Source organism: Mchenga conophoros, linkage group LG12 (assembly GCF_057382185.1).
Source record: "Mchenga conophoros isolate Kocher_MC1m ecotype Shallow Benthic linkage group LG12, M_conophoros_male_GT1.1, whole genome shotgun sequence".
Lineage (NCBI taxonomy): Eukaryota > Metazoa > Chordata > Actinopteri > Cichliformes > Cichlidae > Mchenga > Mchenga conophoros.
In genome coordinates, this window is record NC_140537.1 from 5892901 (window position 1) to 5915306 (window position 22406).

At 40.4% G+C, this 22406-nt stretch overlaps 1 long non-coding RNA gene across 1 annotated transcript; it reads right to left on the minus strand.

The window, feature by feature from the left end:
- Window positions 1–118: 118 nt before the first annotated feature.
- Window positions 119–1358, minus strand: LOC146561984 (uncharacterized). The gene is made up of 3 exons (XR_014894527.1): window positions 1232–1358; window positions 591–677; window positions 119–248 (listed from the first exon to the last, which is right to left on the minus strand). It is a non-coding gene; the product is annotated as an uncharacterized LOC146561984 (long non-coding RNA).
- Between the last annotated feature and the right edge of the window lie 21048 nt (window positions 1359–22406).

Sequence of the window (22406 nt, forward strand, 5' to 3'; positions counted from 1 at the left end):
ATTCGTCTAACTGTTCGTTTTGCATTTGTATTTTCTGCCCACTGAGACAATTTCTTTTTAGGAGGCATTCCCTTAGCTCCTGTCAGTCTTTGTCGTAGCCTTGAGAGTATAGATTCTTTCCTGGATGGTGACGTCCGTGACAGTGTTGCTTGTCTGCAGAAGTCCACAGTGGAGACTCTATCGCCAACTTTGGGGATGTACTTTGCCAGGTCACTGTCTGTCATTAAGGGAATGACAGTTTCATCAATCTGAAAAATATAAATAACAAATTAATAAAATTGTCAATATTAAAAAAACAATGAATACATACAACTGCATATTTTAGAGTTGTTTTTTGCTATCTACTTTTGATAACAGATACTTTTGGTAATGTGGTACACATTTGTCCAACATAAGATGAACAAAAATTGCTTTTAAAATTACTCTTTAAACATATCACGTCATTAATTAATGTCACTGATTAAACACAAATATGAAATTCAATAAATTCTTTTAGAATGTGCATAGTAAATTGTGGATTGCGGCTTTCCGTTCAAAAACAAACACACAGACACACACGCACGCACACAGCAACAGCTGCAGTGGCTTACATTCTCATCTTCAAGTTTCTTGATCACATCTTCTTCAACTTTGCGCTCTGTTAAGAATTCTCGCAGCCGAGTATCCATAGCTGACCTCTAAACCACATGAAAATAAAATTAGTATTTTTACACTCAGTTATAAATTTTATGTAGCAGATTTTTACATGATAGCCTACCTATAAAATCACTTTATCTATGGCAAATCAGAATTTGATAATGATTGTTTTATTACTTAGATATTATCTATGGTAATGAGGAATGGAGCGATTGTCTACTTGGAGTTTAAGTAGTTCAGCATGAGCAATGACAACCTGCATCAATACAAAATCATTCCGATCACTGTATGCTTTATTAGTTCCCTTGGCAACGTGATAACCGCAGTGAGCTACTGTAACTGCAAGGCTTCATCCGATAATGCGTTGAAAGCTACGGCTCATTTAGCATGTATTACCTTAACAAGTGTGACTCACATGATGCTACTTTCAAAGGACATGTTCAGCAAAAAAAAGGCAATTTTAAGATGCTTTCCATCTAAAACTGTTATTATTGTCCAGACCAGATTAGTTGCACCAGCTAGTATGGTGATGTGGCCAGGGTAAAAGAGAGACACCTTCGTGACACAGAGAACTAAGGTTTTATGTTGAACATACCTCATTTATTAGTAGCCTTCAGCCTTGCTCTACTTTGAAAGTGTGCTGCGGGGCCGCCGCACGTCCTACAGTTAAAAATGAGTTTACGGCTACATATTAGCACAACAAAACAACGTGTACTAACAACATGAGGATACAACATTTGAAACGTCAGCAGATACCATTTAGAACATAGTAACAATATAGGTCTGAATAAATAACTGCCGAATTGCGGGATAACAATATGAAATAAATATAAAATATAATACACTCACCTTAAGGACATCACCAACAGCAAGGACTCCGTACTATGGCTGACGCAGGTTCTAGTGAATGTGCCCTGGGATAATATATATATATATCATCAAGTGTTTCGTGGCCACAAATAAGTATTTCGTGGGCACGTTATACCTATTTCGTGGCCACAAATAAGTATTTCGTGGGCACGTTATACCTATTTCGTGGCCACAAATAAGTATTTCGTGGGCACGTTATACCTATTTCGTGGCCTCGAAATGATATTTCGTGGCCACAATTTATTTATTTTTTGTACCATGTCATCAGAGGGGCTCCGTAGCAACCAATCAAATGTTAGAGAAGCTGCATGGGCAGCGTTAACCCCGCCCCCTGAGTTTGATGGGTGAGGCTGACAGATAAAATTATTTCATGACGAGAGCCAGGCGTCAGGACTGCCAAAATGAAATAAATAAATATATCATTAAATAATTAATTAAATGTGTCAATAATTAATTAAAATGTGAAATACATAAATAATTAATTAAATGTGTCAATAATTAATTAATTACATGTGTCAATAATTAATTAAAATGTGAAATACATAAATAATTAATTAAATGTGTCAATAATTAATTAATTACATGTGTCATAACTATTTATTTAATTAATTAATTCCAATTTTAATTAATTATTGCCACATTTAATTAATTATTTAATGGTGTATTTAATTAATTCATTATGGCAGTCCTGGCGTTCCATAATTCTTACCTGCGCTCCTCCTCAGAATTGCGTCAGGTGTGTCGGTGCTGCTGGGCTCACTCATTCAGATGCGCTGCACTTACTTGGCGTCTTTCAGGTTCCTTGATCTGATTTCTTTGATCCTGCTTGCGGCTTGCTTCTCCAGAATGCCGTTTTTTTTGTTGACTAAAGATGTAGTGACTTCCACAGTCGCTAGAGGCCGGGGATGGAGCCTGCCTATTTGCCTGACGCGCTGTCAACTTTACGCAATAATGCGAGAGGTGGAATTGTTTGCTTGTTTATTAAAGTGCTTTGAGAGTTTACAGAGTAATGTCATCGGCTCCTGATTCAGACTCTTACAACGTCACAGGCTCTAATATAACGAAGCGAAACATGTTGTGCAGCGGTCAACAAAAACTACGGCTACCCAGCCCTCCTCTCTGTCAAAATCAAAACCAGCGAATGACAGACTGACAACGCCCATTTATGTCACCGCTATCACCCACGTGACTCCCATAACAACCAAACAAATAAAAAACCCAGTGATCATCAAAATTCAATACATTCAATTATGGCTCCTACAGCTACTATCTCATCAACTTTTCTGAAAATTACTTTTTCATCTTAGTAGCTCCCACCAGAAATGCCAGCAGAGGAGGCGAGGAAGCAGCACTGCTACTGTTGTATTCTTTGGTCTCAGGTGTAACAACGATTTAAACAGTAAATTTACAGCATGTGACAAATACACTTTTTTTCTTTTAATCTCACAGAAAAATGGTGAAGGGCAGAATATTTAATATTCAAACAAAAAAAAATAGAACAATAAAAAGAAGACTATATCCATATATACACTGAAACTTAAAGATGAAGAATTGAGTGGGAAGTAACCGCAAGAGTGTGAAGCAGCTCTAACAACACCTGTGGTGTACAAGAACAACTTAATTGCTTGACAGATGTGTTTCAGCTTGTGGCTTTCATCCGGGTTATCATCATCATCAGTAACAGGATTAGGAATCAGTACTATGTCAGCGGGACAGCTCTTGCTGCAAGATTCAAGGTCAGCTGTTTGGTGTTTGGCTCTAGACAAAGGAAAGAAGTGAAGGAAACCTGGTGGATAGTCAGCGCGATGAAGAGAATACCGGGAGACTAGGGACCCAGCAAAGAGAGGTGGCAAAGGAAGAGGTTTATAGTGGGATGTGAGTTATGTGCGACAATCGTCCGTCTTAAACTTCCTCCATCTAACCACCGCCTTCTGATTAAGCAGCCCGTTGTAAGATGTAGTCCACCAGTGCACCTTCCCCCACTCTTATGCCGCCCCATGTCTGAAGTACACCCTCTTCTTGCAGAGGAGCACTTTTCTAGCGTGTAGTGTAGTGTAGCTTACACTTTTTGGCCCTGTCAAAAAAACAAAAACAAAAAAACAACAAAAAACATTTATTTGGGGGTTTTATTACATGGCTTTTTGCGGCCTTGGGAAATGTATTGTAGTGGACTATATCATTATTATTTTTAGTGTTATTCATTTGTTATTTATTCAAAAGTCTGCATTCATTCTTTCATTACGCCGCAGCGATACCACTGAAGTTTAAGTCTCCAATGAAAGGCAATAAACTAATTTGATCTAATCTTTGCCACTAACTTGCAGCGTTAAAATGTATTTACACTTTATATAAAATCCATTTGCTGTCTGCCTTTTCATCGGAAGGTCGTGAGGATCTGTTGGAACTATTTGCCACGTTTGCTTATATAAACCGGGTTTAACATATAAATGGACCTCGTGGCTTGAGACACTCAGTGTGCTGCTCACCGCAGCACACATCGCTGTCTCTGTTGCGCGCAGTCAGTCGGACTGGAGTACGTGGCTGCAGACCGCCGGTAACTTCCTATGAACTGTAGACGGACTTCTAAATTGTGACTGTTTTTCTGAAGGAACATTACTGATGGTTCTTTATTAAAACTATGTAAACAGTTAGATGTCTGAGCGCCGCGCGCTACGCTGAGGACCTCTGTCGCTTCTCCTCTACTATTGACTCTTTTTCCAGCAGTGGAGCCGGACACCACAGAGGTAGGTTTTCATTTTCACATATTTTACTTTCACCTCAGTGCCAAGAAAAGCAAGGGGGTTGGGGGATAACATCCCCTGTATCCAGTGGCGGTCCTAGCCTGTTTGGCGCCCTGGGCGCACACTCCCTCGCCCCCCCCAACACACACACACACACACACACACACAAAACATATTATGGATTGTACATTAACATAAAACTGTTGTCGGAACCATACTGAATTTCACCAGAGAAACACACACACATATGAAGAGAGAGAGAGTATGCATAGAATGCAAACAGCTACCAGCTACCAAACAGCCATCATAATTCATCATACAATGAGAACAGAACAAATCAACAATTGACAATGACTAAATAATATTAAAATATGTAACATAATGTATTGTTTGGAGTTTAGTCTGTTACTATTTTTACCATTTCTTCTTGGAGCAACTGTAACCCACATTATTTCCTTAGGGATTAATAAAGTATTCTGATTCTGATTGTTTCAGGATGACCTGCCATTATCCAAACACACATCTGCTTACCTGCATCTTTTGCTCGTTTCTCCTCCTCTTCTTTTCTATTTTTTCTAAACTGAAGACATGATGGCTTTGAACTTTTCTTGTCCATCTTCCATTGGTTTTAATTTTGCACTCCAGTATGAACACCCATCCCCCAACTCAGGGATCACCACAACATAACCTAATAAACATACACCTTAGTTCACTTTGTCTAGGGTTTATTTCTGAGATTTCGCACAACCCAGGATTCAAATCATGAATACATAATGGGCTTGGATTTACAACATTATGAATGAAATGTGGTCTATTTGGAAGCAGCCGGTCTCCCTCCCCTTTCGACGGGTTGTGTGTGAGACTTTAAATAATCAAACTGTAAATTATAAATTTTCAATTGTTATTGATCCCTTTATCCCGAGTCCTAAAGTGTATATTTATTTTCTTACTCTTCTTATATATATATATTGTTTGTTTACTTGCACTGCTGTAACTGGAGCCTCGCCGTCTCGTCTCTCTATATTCTGGACTGTAGCGGAGATGACAATAAAGTTTTACTTTGACTTCAGCAGCAAGCAGGCCGAGGGCTCTCGCGCTCACTTTTCACGTATAGAATTTCGAAAAAACATCGGCGCAAATTACAAGTCTGTATCATAATGTCTGGTGTTTTCGTGTTTGTTAGTTTGTCTTTATTTTGTTTTATTTTGCGAGCTGGTTATTAGATGCTGCTCCAGCCAGCCAGAGAATCCCCTCGCCGCCCCGCCCTCTCCTCCCTGTGCCGCAAGCAGCAGGCGCACCTCGCAAACGGAGGGCGCCCTTACTCCCAGCAAATGGGCGATAGAAAACCGATCGGTGACAATGCCATTCCCAATATGCGCTGGCTGATGTCGAGGCTGTTAGCAGAGACGGGTCTTCCAGCGGAATCTGCATGAATATTGAAGATACTTATATTGTCTAGACGGAGGAATAATCACACGTGGGGCATCGGCTTTTCACCGGAACAACACTTAGTTTTTATTATTGAACTCTCGCGTGCACTCTGCAGCATAACAGGAAGCATCCTTTCAAAATAAAATCACAACAGATGACAACGAGGGCATACCTATTAACTAGCTCAACACCCCCACTTGCACTCACGTTGTCAGCTTTACATGCATTCCAAAAGAAACAGTTTTTCTTTACTATTTGTTTACACTCCAAACATATATTTCTCAAACTTCAATAACTTCCCCTTTGTTGCTGGCTTTGTCATAACATCGGCCACCATCAGACCTGTCGGACAATACTCCAATATCAAATTTCCAGCATTAACTGTTGATCTCACAAAATGATATTTGATATCGATATGCTTACACCTCTGTCTGTTAACAGGATTCTTTGCCAATGCAATAGTCCCTTGATTGTCCTCAAAAATCTTTGGCGGTCTCTTTTGATGCTCATACATGCTTTGCAACAGTTGTGTCAAGTACAAACATTCTTGTGTTGTTGCTGCCAAAGCTATGTACTCTGCTTCACAAGTTGACAAGGCAACAGTTGGCTGCTTCTTTGTTCGCCATGACACCAAAGTACCTCCTTCATTCAGGCTTACGCAGTAACCTGTAGTACTCCTCCTGTCAGTCACATCCGCAGCCCAGTCTGAGTCACTGTGACCTTGTACTCTCAAATCTTTGTCACTTTTCCTGTAGCACAATGTCTTGTCTTTTGATTGTTTCAGGTACCTTAGAACATGTTTCACAGTAGTCCAATGTTCCACAGCTGGTTCTTTGAAGTGCTGTGACAGCTTACTTACAACAAAACTCAAATCTGGTCGTGTGCAAGAGGTCAAGTAAATAAGGCTACCTACTGCCTCTCTGTACATTCTGACATTGTTCATTTTCTCAGCATCATCATTGTAGTTCAACCTTTGTTCACAAGGAGTTGATCTTGGTTTACAGTCTTGCATTTGAAATCTTTCCAGTATGTTCTCTACATATCTCTCTTGTAACATTTTTACACAATCTTGGGTTTGCTCAAAATCAATACCAAGAAAATGTTTGAGTTTCCCCATATCTTTCATTTTGAATCTTGCAGTTAGCATTTCCTTCACAGTTTTCAAAACCCTTTCATCACTGGCTGCAATAATAATATCATCAACCCATATGATCATGATCACTTTTTCTTTTCCTGTTTTCCTTGTGTAAACACAATGATCTACAGGACTCTGCATGAAACCGTTCTCTATCAAATAGTCATGTAATGTCCTGTTCCAGTTTCGGCCTGACTGTTTAAGCCCATAAAGTGACTTTTCCAGCTTGTAGACCAGTTTCTCATCTGTTTTTCCTTTTACTTCATAGCCTTCTGGCTGCTCAACATACACTTCAAAATCTATTGGTGCATGCAAGTATGCGGTTTTTACATCCATCTGATGCAAAATCAGGTTTTCTTGTATTGCACACTGCATCAATACTCTTATGCTTGTCAGGTTAGCAGTCGGAGAAAAAGTTTCATCATAGTCTATCCCAAAACACTGGTTGTAACCTTTAGCTACGTACCGTGCTTTATATTTTTCTGATCCATCACCACTGTTTTTCTTCACATATACCCATCTACCCCCCCACTGCTTTCTTTCCCTCAGGTAAGATTGTTAGGGTAAAGGTGTTGTTCTCTTTTAAGGATTGCATTTCTTCATCCATAGCTGCTTTCCACTCTCTAGAGTTGGGTGACCTTGCAGCTTCACTGAATGTCACGGGTGAGTTACTTATCAGTCTGTAACAGTAGTCTATGTTAGTCAGCACTTGATCATCAATGTCTTCTCCTGACTCATATTCATTTAGATAATCTGGTTTCTTTCTTGTTCTAGAAGGATACCTTCTGGAGTTTTCAGTCTCATCACTAAGTGGCATCTGACTGTTCACTTCTGGTTGGTTGTCAGTATCTGGTTCCTGTGAACTGGTACTGGGGCTTTCCCTGTTCACGTTTGGTCTCTCCCTCACCTGTATGTCTTCATCCTCAGATGTCGTATCAGTTTGTGTTTGCTTTTCCTCATTGTGTTTGGTTACAAACTTAACCAGCCTAAACTTTTGCACTTTGGCGCTGTCTGGGAAATAAACCTTGTATGCTGGACTGTTTTTGTCGTAGCCTACAAAAATCCCTTTTGTACACTTAGAATCCAGCTTACCCTTGTTTTGCTTGTAAGCATAACACTCACACCCAAACTTTCGCATTCTGGATAGATTGGGCTTCCGCCCAGTCAGCAAAAAGTAAGGTGTCTGCCCTGTCCGGTTGTTAAAGCATCTGTTTCTCACGATAGCCGCTGTTTGAACTGCATACGTCCATAATTCCTTTGGTATGGCACTCTCAATAAGCATGCACCTCCCCATATCAAAAAGTGTTCTCCAGCCACGTTCTGCTGTACCATTCTGGTGAGGGGAATATGGGGCTGAAGTTTCATGTCTTATTCCATGTTTGTTTAACAATACCTGGTAACTCTTTGCCATGAACTCTGTGCCGTTGTCTGACCTGATACACTTTACCTTCCCGAGTGGGGCTGTATCGGCCAAAAAGATTTCAGTTGCTTGCATTGTTTCACTTTTGTTTTTGAGAAAATATACAAATACTGCACCGGAAAAGTCATCGGTAAACAATAATGCATATCTGTGTCCATCTCGTGATTCTGGATCTATCGGCCCTGCTAGATCCGTATGTACCAGCTCGAGAGGTTTCTCAGCTCTCCTGTCAGGGTTTCTATTCCTAGTCTGGACAAATTTTCCCTGAATACACACCTCACAGTTCAAACTTTCTTTGTCAGTTTTCCCTTTGATTTTCATACCTTCAACCACATTTTGTAGCTTCAGAATGTCACTATGATTGCAATGTCCCAAAATTTCATGCCATGTCTGCACATCAAAACAATTATTACACTTATCATCGTACTCACTTACAGTCTCAAGGTAATAAAGTCTGTTGTGCTCATGGATGTGAAACTTTGTACCGTCTCTGTGTTGAAGGACGTTCCTTCCTTTCTTAAAGATGATAGTGGCTCCGTTCGTGGTGGCCGCTCTCACAGAGAAGATATTCTGTGGAAATGAGGGAATGCATAGGGCGTCTTTCAGTGTTGTTTTACACTGTCTCCCTCTGCTGTCAATCAAGCACACCTCTGCATCTCCTCTGCCTTCAGCCACTCCTTTACACCTGGTGCCATCAGCTAATTCCACACAGTGCGTTCCCGGCTGGAAGTCGTCATTAAATTTCTTGAACGCTGTTTTATCATTCAGGATGTGTGATGTTGCGCCAGTATCCACCATTAGGCCTTTGGTCCTGATGTCTTGTGGCTGTTGAGGTGCCGCGTAGTCATCGCTCATCCGGAAGACATAGGTGTCGTCGCTCTCTGCGTTGTCGCCCTCCTCCGAGGCTATGCGTGCTTCATCATTCCGTTGTCGTCTCCTGCAAGTCGACTCTCGATGGGTGTTGCTCCTACAGTGACCGCACCACTGTCTGTAGCGGCATGCTCTGGCCTTGTGTCCCCGTTGGCCACACTTAAAACAGACTATGTCTGACATGTCTCTCCTGTGGTCATTAGCAGCTGCTGCGGGTCTCACGCTGGGTTGCACTCTCGCCTTCATGATGTTATCCTCTTGTTCCATTAAGCGCATTTTCTCAGTGTCCTCATAGCTGCGGAGTTTCGTTTTAAATTCCGCAAACTTGATTTCTGATTCACTTTGCGTAATGTGAACGGAAAAAGGTTTAAATGTTTCTGGTAAACCTTTTAACACCATCGCTACAAGCAGACCATCACTAAGTGTCTCTCCAGCATTTCTCAGGGCTGTAATAAATGTCTCTGCGCGTATGATGTACTCCGTGACGCTCTCACTACTTGCTTTCTTCAGAGAAGTCAGTTCGGTATAAAGGCTGATAATTCTTGGTTTACCTTTTCCTGCATAATAGTCTCTTAAAATTTCAGTGCCTCGCGTCCATCATCGGCAGCTTCTCTCATCACGAGCGATAAACTCTTATCATCCAGGAACTGTATTAACTCTGCATAGGCCTGGGCATTCTTATCTTCGTCGTCCTCATCGTCGTCATCGCTTTTCAATATTGTGTCTTTTAGACCTTGTAATCTAAGATGTCCCAAAAATTTTGTCTCCCACAGTTCATAATTCTTCTCATCTCCGTCAAAAACCAACCTTGCCCATCGGCCACTGGGTTCACCAGCACGCTTATTCATGGTGCTAACTTAGCACGCTAGCCCTCACCGAACACGCTGTACTTTGCGACTTTTCTGGTGGTAAACTTTCCCCTGGCGTAGCTTCAATGTTTTCCTGGGCCCATAACCTGTTAGCAGAGACGGGTCTTCCAGCGGAATCTGCATGAATATTGAAGATACTTATATTGTCTAGACGGAGGAATAATCACACGTGGGGCATCGGCTTTTCACCGGAACAACACTTAGTTTTTATTATTGAACTCTCGCGTGCACTCTGCAGCATAACAGGAAGCATCCTTTCAAAATAAAATCACAACAGATGACAACGAGGGCATACCTATTAACTAGCTCAACAGAGGCAGCATGAGTACGAGCAATTTTTTTATTTTTTGCCCATGCACGTGATGCCGCCCCGGGCAACCGCCCGTGTCGCCCGTATCAAAAACTGCTACTGCCTGTATCTGTTTCCTTCGATGCGCTTAAGAAAAACGCTAAAGAAGAAGAAGAGGAGGAAAAAAAAAAAAAAAGCAGTTTGTTAAACTTATTCAAACGTGAGCTTTTCAGAAGCCTTCAAACACTGCATCAAATGATTTAATACAAACTCTTTACCTTTCATCTATCTCGTTATTAAAGTTGGTGGCGCGATTTAAAGGGACCTGGTTGGTGCTTTTTTTATTTATATAAATAAGTCGAGCTGCAGCAGGCTTGTTGTGCATGCTCTTCGATGATGAATTTAGGACAGTCAGAGAGAAATTTTCTTGCTTTTGGTGTGTGTTTAGTACAGTACAGGAGATTTAAGAGGAAAAAACATGGAATGCGAAGTTACATGGTGGCTTTTAAGTTATCTTAAGTAATACACTACGAGCCTTTGTATGCAAAGAATAACAGTCTTGTTGATCTGATAGGTGGAGGTTCTCGGATTCACTGCCTCACCTTTTAAAAATAATAAGCATAGACGTACCAAAGGAACTGAAGGTGTTCGATGTTACACCAGCACCTCCAGTTTGCTGGTTTGGAGTGCAGGTAGGACCTCATGTATGAATGAATAAATAAATAAAAAGAAAAAAGAAGCCTGTGGGGCGCTGACATTTGCAAGGACTGAAATATGGAAGCACGGATTGCCAAATACAAACAAAATTACTAAGGATTCCAGACAGCATCAGTCTGGGTAAAGATGTCAGTTGACCAGTTTTAGTTAAGTATTAGGATTTTTCTTCATACTAAAAATCGAATGTCAGACATAATGTAGCCAAACCACCTCAAGTTTTGCTGCTTCAGACTGAACAAGTTAGTGGCAGTCTTTCATCTCCTTCAATCAGTGTGTTCTGTGTCACTGTACCCATGCTAGCTTCTGCTGTACATCTCTCCATGCAGTACTTCTGGTGTGCTGTTTTGTCAGGGCTCTGTGTGCAGGCGGATGGAGAGGAGGATCCAAATGCAAGACTCGGACACTGAATACAACTCAAAACCTCAGCCTGATTGCTGGCATGAAGACCAAACATGACGTGAACACTGAGAACAGAAACACACAGGCATAATGTGATGGTACAACGCGACACTGAGCACAGGAAAACACAGGGCTAATATACACAGGGTGGTAATCAGGGAATGGGTAACAGGAGGGAGACACAGCTGGGAGAAATTGGACTAACGAGACAGGGGAGCAGTAGAACTGAACACACTCACATGAGACACAGACCTTCACAAAAAGAACAGGAAACAAGAAACCACTAAACAAAGACGCAGACAGAATATAACACATGCAACTCAAACAATACATGAAACAATAAATCCTTAAGCACGGATAAACAGAAACATGGAGCTCTAATAATAATAATCATCATCATAGCATCAGAGAAACAAAACAGTCATTCAAAAATAAACCAAAATGCTGGGTCGAACCTGACTCAGAACCGTGACATGTTTTTTGTCTTTTTCCACAATCTATAGTTGAGTGGCCAATTCAGAGGTACTTAAAACTGTCCAGCATACTGCATTCACAGTATATTATGTACTCAAGAAACGCAAGTGCATGCATGCTTTCACGAACCTGGCATGTTGGAATAATTGGATGATGACTCGGACTGAGCAGCATTTCTTCACAAGTGAAGGGCAAAACTTCTAAAACAGGCAATTACCCGCTTCCCTCGTGTCTGTAGCACACGTTCTTTAGTAGTTTCTTTTCTACATCTAGATTTCTCTGTGAGCTTTGTGCTTTTTCAAAAAGAGAAAAGTGAAATATAAACTGACTTTGGCAGAATTGTAACAGTAAGTGTCCTTTATCAAGAGTTCAAGACGTATTTCTGTAGCAGTCGTGGGCAGAGATGGGCAGTAACGCGTTACTGTAATCCGATTACTTTTTTCAAGTAACGAGTAAAGTAAGGGATTACTATTGCAAAAACGGTAATTGGATTACTGTTACTTTCCCGTAGGAACGCTGCGTTACTGCGTTACTCAAACGGTGATGTTTTTGCAAGAATGTCTCATGACAGTGACCTAAGCAAGTGCGACGTTTGTGACAACAGCTGTCTGCAGATCAACAGTGGATAATATATCGAGTGCGGGAGAGAGTATGAGGTGCAGCATTTAAAGCGTGGAAGTACTGACCTTACTTTGAGTTTGATTCCATAAAAAGTGACAAAAACATTAGTGTCCGTTGTGCGTGGGAAGACAACTTATTTTTACAGCGAAAAAAAAATTCTTCCACTCACCGCCGCGGCACACCTGCACCAGGGTAAACCTCCGCCTACCCTACTCCTGCTTTACAGGTGAAAATAGAGCAAAAGGACCGCTGAGTCTTTGATTTTATTTATTTTCTGTTGTGTTTTACTTGCATCTATTTGAAAGAGTGAGTGTAAACACAAAAAAGAAAAAAGAATTATGTGCTGGAATGTGCAGAAAATAGGTTTAAATATTAAACAAATTTCTTCCAGTCAGAGAATGTTGCATATAATTAAATTTTTGCTTGATGCATAAAGTTAAAAGATTAAAACTAATAAAACAAGTTTTAAAAAGGGACTTTTCCATTTGATTACATTTTGTATGATGGATTATGCAGAAAAAGTAGAATTGGGCTGAAAGATCTATCACTTTATCACCTATTCAGGTTGTAAATCGTGTTTTTAAAAAGTAACTAAGTAACTAAGTAATTAATTACTTTTGAAAATAAGTAATCAGTAAAGTAATGGGATTACTTTTTTGGGGAAGTAATCAGTAATTAGTTACTGATTACTTTTTTCAAGTAACTTGACCAACACTGGTCTTGGGCTGCAAGGATGGTGTTTTTCACTGAACATCAACATTGTTGTCTGGATGACCTGCTCCTCTTCAGCAGAAGTAAGACCAGCAGCTGCATTAAATGGATCTTGGGGAGAATTTTTTGAAAGGATGCTCTCAAGGGAACGATTTGTTCTCTAAGGCGTGCAATCACTGATCGCTCTGAAATCACTGGTATTAGTATATTCACTAAAATGCTCACAGGAATCAGCATTCCCTTCATCAAGGCGACTTGATGAAGGGAATGCTGAGTACATAAATATCAAGTTTTTGAGTGAATGCACTGATCTTGTTTGATCCAGTTGAACAAAAGAGGCTTTGTCACATGTCATGGTTTTTTTGGCTTCTTTTTCTTCTTCATTTTTGCAGATGATTAATTTATTCCTTATTTTTCTTGTTTGTCTCCAAAGCGTTGCCCATTTTTTCTTTTCATCGCTGTCAAATATCTCTTTATTGTGTCTGCTTTTCATTCATGGTGTGAATGTCTTTGTTTTGATAAGTAAATTATTCAGAAGTTAAATATTAGTGTCACTACATTCAGTCATTCACACACACATTCACACTGGTGATGGCAAGCTACATTGTAGCTACAGCTGCCCTGGGGCGCACTGACAGAGGTGAGGCTGCTGGACACTGGTGCCACCGGACCCTCTGACCACCACATAGGGTTAGTATCTTGCCCAAGGATATTTGGCATGCAGCCTGGAGCAGCCTGAGATTGAACCACCGACCTTCTGGTTAGTGGCTGACCTGAGCTACAACAACCCCAATAAATAGCTACAATAAGGAGGAAATCAATTCTAGTCTTTTAACTGTTTTTCTGTCAGTTTTTCCAGTATTCTTACCGACATTAACATTTGTTTTCTAGAACATTTTCAGTTAACATTTTTGTGTAATTTTACTCATTTAACACTTAAAGTCTAAGTTCCAGGAGCTGTCATGATGGCTTTCTTTGTTTTGCTACTGTAGTAGGAAAAACAGACGAACTGTCAGAATCAGAATCAGAAAGGGTCAAAATTGCACTTGTTTGCTAAAAAGAAAAGAAGTCGGGTAAAGGTTACCTTTGCAGGAAAGAACATAAATGCAGGCTCCTAAAGCTGCTGTCTTACTGGGGAGGCTGGAAGCTGGTGACTCAAAAAATTGAGGATAAAAGGAAAACCAGTGGCACCATGTTATTTTACACTATTTAGCTGTTTATCTCTACTTCCCTCTGGTCAACTTAAAGTGGAATGATGGCTTCTTAAAAATAGTCACTGCAGGCTGTGGAGGGGAATGAACTGCACGTATCGTGTTTGCCTAGAAGCCTGTCAGCTTCCAGTCGGCCCAGAGAGGAATACTGATGTACATTTTAGGAGAACCGGCAGCACAATACTAATAGCCCAGACAACTAATTAGTAACGAATTACCAAGATACTCGTTGCCATGTTTAGTTAGTTACTGATGAGGTCATCAATAACAGCACAGTAATTATGGCAGCAGATTGGGGGGGGAAACCCATATCAAGAATGATATTCTTGACTTTAGTCGACACATCAGACCTTTAAATAAAAACATCCCATCTTCCTGAAGACAGCTGCTGCACAACAAATGTTTAAACTGTAGCATCACTGTGTGTCTCTGAGCGCTGCTGACTGATCCTTCCTGTTTCCACTAATTAAAAGTTATGAATAATTAATGAAGCATGTGCCAATGGCAGAAATGCTTGTGTTACCTGAAGTTATGAAAAAAAGAACCGTGTTGTGAGTTCTTCCTCCTTCTTTAGAGTTACACTGATTTGACATGTTGGGAGATTATTGTCACAGCTGCTGTAGGTCCTGTTGGATGCAATGTTATGAGTGCAGGATAGACCTAAAGGCCTTCTCTCTTCTTTGGATCTTTTAAGGCCAGAAGAAGTCCAGCCAGTGAGACATTAACACAGAGAAAAACATCCTCCGTTGCGTAGCCCATGCAGTAGTCGTTACCAGGATCAAGTGCCAGGTGAGTAAATCTTTTAAAGCTCAGGCAGCGCAGCCCGTTGTCCCAGCAAAGCTCTCCATCTGTTCTTGCCACGCTCCCCAGTCAAAATCCATTGACTCCATTAGCTTAACTATTTGAGCTGCTACAAGAAGCTAAATCGTGCATTGGATTTTCACTTTGCCTGTAGCAGAAAACACTTCACAGATGATACCATCTCCCCAGTACTGCACTTTTTTTTGAAGCACCCTGTTGCATATGCCAGACTGCTTTTTATGTTCTTGTTTGCCCTGCCCGTCGGGCTGTCATAGGAAGGAAAAATATATGTCAATGCTTTTGCATTCTTTCGGAAATGTAAAGTAAGTAAGTAAGTAAAACTTTATTTATATAGCACCTTTCAAGATAAAAATCACAAAGTGCTTCACAGAAGCTAAAACCTAAAAATAAAAATCAACTAAAAGCAAGTTTAAAAAGATGGGTTTTTAGCTGTTTTTTAAAAGCGACCACTGAGTCCACAGATCTCAGGCTCAAAGGGAGAGAGTTCCACAATCTGGGGGCCACAGTTCCAAAAGCTTTGTCGCCTTTTGTTTTCAGCCTCGTGTGCTGGACAGCAAGCAAGCCCTGGTCACATGACCAAGTAAAAACAAGGTCCAGTGTGTGTCCTTTGGTGTGTGTGGGACCAGACACATGCTGAGTAAAATGAAAAGAATCCATGACGCTAAGGAAACCTCTGGCAAAGAGGTCAGAGTCATCATCAACGTGTATATTAAAATCCCCGACTATAACCAGTCTGGACAGCTTCAAAGTCGAGGATAAAAAGTCACTGAACTCCTTTAAAAACATAGTGTTTAGGCCAGGTGGACGATACACTACAGCGCAGTAAAATGGATCTTTATTTCCAATTCTAACCAGCTGTAGTTCAAAGGATGAAAAATGTCCGACCAACACTGCGCGACAGTAAAACCGGCTTCCAAACACTGCAGCGACACCTCCTCCTCGACCCGACGTCCGAGGCTGGCTGATGAATGAGTACCCACTCGGACAGAGTTCAATGAAGGATGAAAAGTCACCATCGCGCTGCCAGGTTTCGGTTAGAAATAAGAAGTCCAGTTTCTTGGAAAGAATAAAATCGTTCAGCAGGAACGTTTTATTAGTCATTGATCGAGCGTTGAAAAGCGCCACTCTCAGCGAAGTAGAAGACATATTATTAACAGAAGCGGCCCGATTTAGGGGACGAAGAAACAGAGAGTTTGATCCGCGACGTTCATAAATTCCACTCACCGCGGGGATGGAAGGCCAAACAACAGGAGAGTCTGGATGAACACTCCTGAGGTAGCGCCGTCTCATAGATCCAGGCACAGTTAGTAGCTGGGTAATTATGTCATTGTCATCGGTGAGCCACTGTCAATATGTGACATATTGAAATCGCGTTTGAATTTGCGCTTGTTTTTTGCGCTTGTTTTTTGCTTTCACTTTGCAATCGCGTGAACTGTGTATAGAGAGCGACAGCACTGATCTGTGAGTGATGATAATTTGCGCACCAATTCCTCTGACATCGTCTTATCAATCGTTAGCTTACTATGCAAACATGACAAGTGAAATCTCCCGCAGCTTAAACATGTGAGAGGTTGATCGCGCAGAGAATCGCTGAGTGTTATGTGAGTGTGTGTGTAAAAGCAGCAGGATATATATTTTAGTTCTGCTGAGCCAAATAAGACAGGTCAGGGTGAAGAAGTGACAGCCAAAGAAAAGCTTACCACAAAACGGAAAAGTTATGACAAATCAGACTATAAGGCAAAAAGAAAGTGCAGCTTTATGGTTTCATGGACAAAAGAATTTCTGTGGCTGCAATATGACGAGCTAAATAACCAGGGCTGAACATAAGTGGTCCGCAGGTGCGCATTCGCTGTCAATATAAAAAACGCGCACAAGATAAGAAGTTGCAACGCGTGTTTGCGTACATAAGATTTTCTGGAGGAGGACAGACATTTGTTTAGAACTCTTAAAGATGTCGAAGAAGCTCCTTTAAGCAATTACTGTGATGTTCCTCCACCTCCAAAGAAATGTCAGGAGTCCGAACCACAAAAGAAGCGCGTATTCTCGGAAAAGTGGTTGCAGGAGGTGAGCTGGCTTCAAACAAATGATGAACGCACAGAGATGTGGTGCAGAATGTGCCGTGAAAATCCCACTCTAGTGGACAAAAACACTGCTTTTTATATGGACGCAAACGCGCGTTGCAACTTCTTATCTGGTGCGCGTCTTTTATTTTGACAGCGAATGCGCACATGTGCACCCGTGTAAATAACATAATGTTCTGCCGGGTGTGTTGTTGGTTTTCTCTCGATTTCTGAGTCGAAAAGCGCCTTTGTTACTGGGACCAGTCATTTTAAGAAAGGCCCCCATTAGAACCCATGAGAAATGCAAGAAACGCATTATTGCTCAGTCTGCAATATCTTTCCCAGAACAAACACCAATTGCAAATAACATACTAAAAATAAACCTGAAAAATCTGTTTAGAACAGCGTACTATGTTGCAAAGAGTGAACTACCACTGGCACAATTTGGCAGTCTTTGCAAACTTCAAAAAGCAAATGGCCTCGATCTTGGTTCCACTTGTCTCTTACCCGTGACTTCAGTGGAAATTTCAAATTCAGGATCTGACCCAGACTGATTCATGTTCTACACAGTTCTTACAAGTTCATAGAAATTTCTGTTCAATTAGAACCAAGTATTTGAGTTGATGACTGTAATTTTTATACAGTGTTGTAATTTGTGTTTCAGCAATTTTTTGATTAATGTTTTGTTTCCGTTACAATATTATTCTTTAATGTATAATATTGTAATGGAAACAAAACAGGAAACAAAACATCAATCAAAAAATTGCTCTCTTTTTTATTCGGGCTACTTAAATTTATTTTGGGCTACCAAAAACTGAAGAGTCCCTGCTCGAAGGGCTACCAGGGATTTTGAAATTTTGCGAGCCCTGAGCTCATCGTTGTCTTTATTCAACAAAACTGCTAGCTCCCATGCTAACCAATATATTTTGTAATTCTGCCTAAACGCAGTGATACTTATCTTACTCACAGTAACTCTGACATTTCCTGCTATATAGTTGGAGTGAACACCCTTGTGAACTGGTGTGATGAGCTTCATTTGCATATTTGTTTCTGAAAAAGTGAAGAAACAATGTTACAGCTGAAGATCAGAGCTCTGTTGCTGCAAGCATATTCTACAATGGCAGGATTCATCAGGCTCACACTCTGAAAGAAATTCTCACACTTTAACCTCATTGAGAATCTGTGAGACGTGCTGGAGAAGACTTGTGAAGTGGTCCAACTCTCCAATCATCAGTACAAGCTCTAGTACAACTCTGGGTGGAAAAGCATGTTGTGACATTGCATAAACTTATTGAAATTAGTTGCCATCAAAGTTTGTCTTCCAACAAAATATAAGTATGTGACTTTTCTAGCTGGGCAGAGATTTTTCAGTGATACATTATAAAGCTTTTTACTTTATACCTTAAAAGCTGTTCTGTTGCTTAACAGGTTTATACCAGTGGTGAACACTTGTAGATTTTAATAGATTCCCAGTGCAGCGTTAATATTGCATTCTAGTGGTTGTTTTGACACTTCAAGGGAACTCCTCATCATTTCACTCGTGCTTGGCCAATAGCATGTTAGCATGAACATAAGTAAAAGACAATAAGTTGACATTGGAGTTCCTTTTCTCTAATCCCTCCTACTGTCTGGTCTCTTGCCTGTCCTCTAGGAATCACTGTTGAGGCATTTTAACTGGAATTTCAATAATGAATTCTTTGCAAAAATAGAGTGAAAATCCATAAAAGTGGGACAGCCAGAAGGTTGGAAAGAAAAGTCTGTTTAATGCAGCAATGCGAGTGATCTGTTTTGTTGTTGTCGTTTACCACAACCTCAATTCAAAAAGTTGGGATTCTGTGTAAAATATAAAAAAAATAAAAAAAAACTGAATGAAAAACAATAGAACACCAAAAACGCTTCAGATGTTTAAACTGCAACATTTTACCATTTCATGAAAAGCTTATTTAAAATATGATGTTCAATTCCTTGCTGCTGACGGGAGCAGCAAATAGCTGGAAACAGTTCAGTAACATGACCGAGTATAAAAAGAGCATCCAGAAGATGTTTTAAAGAAGTAAAGATGAGCAGATGCTTACCAATCTGCAGAGAACTATGTGCAAATTGTGGATCAATTGCAAAGACTTTGAACATGTCATCATCTACAGTACATTACAACAAATGTCTTAAAATTGAACATTTTCCCTGTTTAAACGTTCTACGTCCTTTTATGCATCAAATACGGGTTTATGAGATTTGCAAATCACTGCATTCAATTTTCATTTACACATCGTCCCAACTTGTTCAGAGTCGTGTTTGCACTTGGACAATGAAAAAGACTGCAAGATGCACCCTGAATGCACTACCTTTGCAGGATTTTGATTTTACTGATTTCTCGTTCCTTATCTGAAGCATTTATGTGCTCACGGTGCAGAGCTGAAAACAACTCAGAACATTATATATATATAGTATATATATTGGGTGAATGTGCAGTAGTAGCAGCAAGCAGGTGAATTCTGTACATTAATATGAATAGACATCTGACTATTTTACAGAATAGACAATATAAACATGTTTAAAATTAAAGGAATTTGGAATGTACATTGTGCCTTGGTTTAGAGTGTTTGGAAGAGAGTCCTGCCTCAGTCAATTATAGATGATGTGTGTGTGTTTAGGGCCCGGATGGCTTGGGGATAGAAGCTCCTCTTGAGTCTCTCTGTCCTTGCCCGGATGATGCGGAACCTTCTACCAGATTGCAGAAGTTGGAACAGTTTGTTGCCAGGATGGGAACAAACTCCAGTGTCTGTCACTGAGAGTGAGAGGAAAGCAAATCAAATTAGGAAATGTTGTGTTACTGCACTGCATTGAAACAACCTTTGTATGCACTGATATATGTATATACTAATTTATTTATTGATTTTATAAACTCTATAATCCTCTGGTTTACATATTAATTTTGTACCTGCTCATATTAACTTAGGGTGTTCCAGTCTGGCAGCAGCTTGCCTTTCCTCGTTCCTCTGAATAGCTTTCACAAAAAAACAGATACCACTTTGTTTGAATGATGGTCTGATTTATTTTAAAATACATACACCAAATATTCACCAAATATATTATTAGTTTTCTTATTTCAGAGTTATCACAGTTCTGAGGATGATGCTCAGTTTCAAAGGTCAAATTCCTGATGATTCTTCAAGGGGGGAAAAAAACAAAAGAAAGTTTTTTTGATCATGGTGACATTTAGAATTAGAATAGAATAGAATTCAACTTTATTGTCATTGCACATGCACAGGTACAGGGCAACGAAATGCAGTTTGCATCCATCCAGAAGTGCTTTAGTGATATAGATATATTACAATATATATTAGCAATAATATAGATATGTGAGTATATTACAGAAATTGGTCTATCTATTTATCTTTGCTGCCCACCTATTAAATGTCTTCACTCTCCAATTCATATATTAGAAGAGCTAAAACTGCAAGGCTGTAATTCTGCTTCCTTCTGAGTTTGACATTTCTAACTTCCAGAGGGAGAGCTTGAATTAGCCCGTCTTAGCTCCATGCCTTTAGGTGGACACCTGTGTTAGTGAACACTTTGAATATTAATGAGAAGAAGCGTGATACTAAATTTGTGTTTTCAGGGAACACTAGAGAACAAGAGGCTATGACAGAGATGATCAAAGAGAGTCTTTCTCTCACATAACTTAACTTTTAACCTAACTTGTAGCCACTGTGATGCTTTGAACCATCAGTACGGTTTGTCCAATTCAATGTCCAGGCCCATCATTTAGTGCTTGATTGATTGTCAGCCTTTTGTAACGACTGTAACAATGTAATGTGTGTTTTTGAAAGCTTGTGGTCTGGCTGCTGCCCCACCTGAAGGAGGAATATGGAAAAGGAGAATACTGGAAAATATGCTGAGAAAGAAAAACAATCTGTCTTAGATAATGCTGCACATTCTGAAAACGATGTGATACACAGCAAAACCTCCAGTGTTAAATTAACACTAGAGAGTGTCTATATGGGTCCACTCCTCTGAGTGTTAAATACAACACTGTTGAGTGTTAAATTAACACTTTTGACAGTGTTATATGTTTAAAAGTAACCTAGTCAGTTTTGAAGATTAACAAAGACTAACACTGAGCAGTGCTGATTTTCTAACACTGGAAAATAACTCAAAATGTTAGAAATATTTAAAAGACAGCTTTACTGCCATTTTAACTTTCCAAGGATAATAGGCGGGCCACGTATGTTCTTTTAGAGCAGCGACACAGATGGGGCAATCGCGGCTCAAGAGTTGGGAGTTCGCTTTGTAATCGGAAGGTTGTCGGTTTGAGCCCCGGCTTGGACAGTCTCGGTCGTTGTGTCCTTGGGCAAGACACTTCACCCGTTGCCTACTGGTGGTGGTCAGAGGTCCGGCAGCCTCGCCGTGTGTAAAGCGCTTTGGGGTCCTTAGGGACTAGTAAAGCGCTATAGGCCATTTACCAAAAAAATGCCTGAAGCGGTCAAAGGTCTGGCTGTACTTCACAGCAAAAGATGCAAACTCAGCAGCCTGCAGCAAGTGCTTTAAGGTGATACTGTGCAAAGGAGGTACCACCTCGAATCTGATGAAACACCTGGCGATGCATAGCATTTTTTTTAAATGCAGAGAAATGCACTATATTTGATAGCTTGCTGCAAGACCTCACACCGAGCACATCTACTGTGCGTGTGGTGCCTGTTATCGGACCCGGAGTTAGCAACATCCCCCAAGAACCCAAAGAGGAGAGTCCTGGCCCCTAGCCCTGCCAGTGTAGCAGAAATGATGACAGATGATGATGGCAGCAGCAGCAGCCGGTCTTCTCTGTTGTTCGTGTGTAATTTACGTTGAGTAGGCTAACCGCGTGATTAAATTAATGCCCGTAAGGTGAACTAGCAAACACTGTCGTAGTTACAGTAGTTGCTGTCTTCTTGTTTGATAGTGTGATACCATATACTGTATGCCCTATAGCTGCAGAAAAGGCTAATGGCAAACAATTCTTTTTACAAAAAAACCCCCAGCTAAACATGAGAGGTTTTAGGACAAAGTTTGTGTTTTCCACTGTTTGAGCACCGGTTCCAACGAAATGAGATATGTTGTATCAACAGAAAAGGCTAACTTGGTTATCATTTT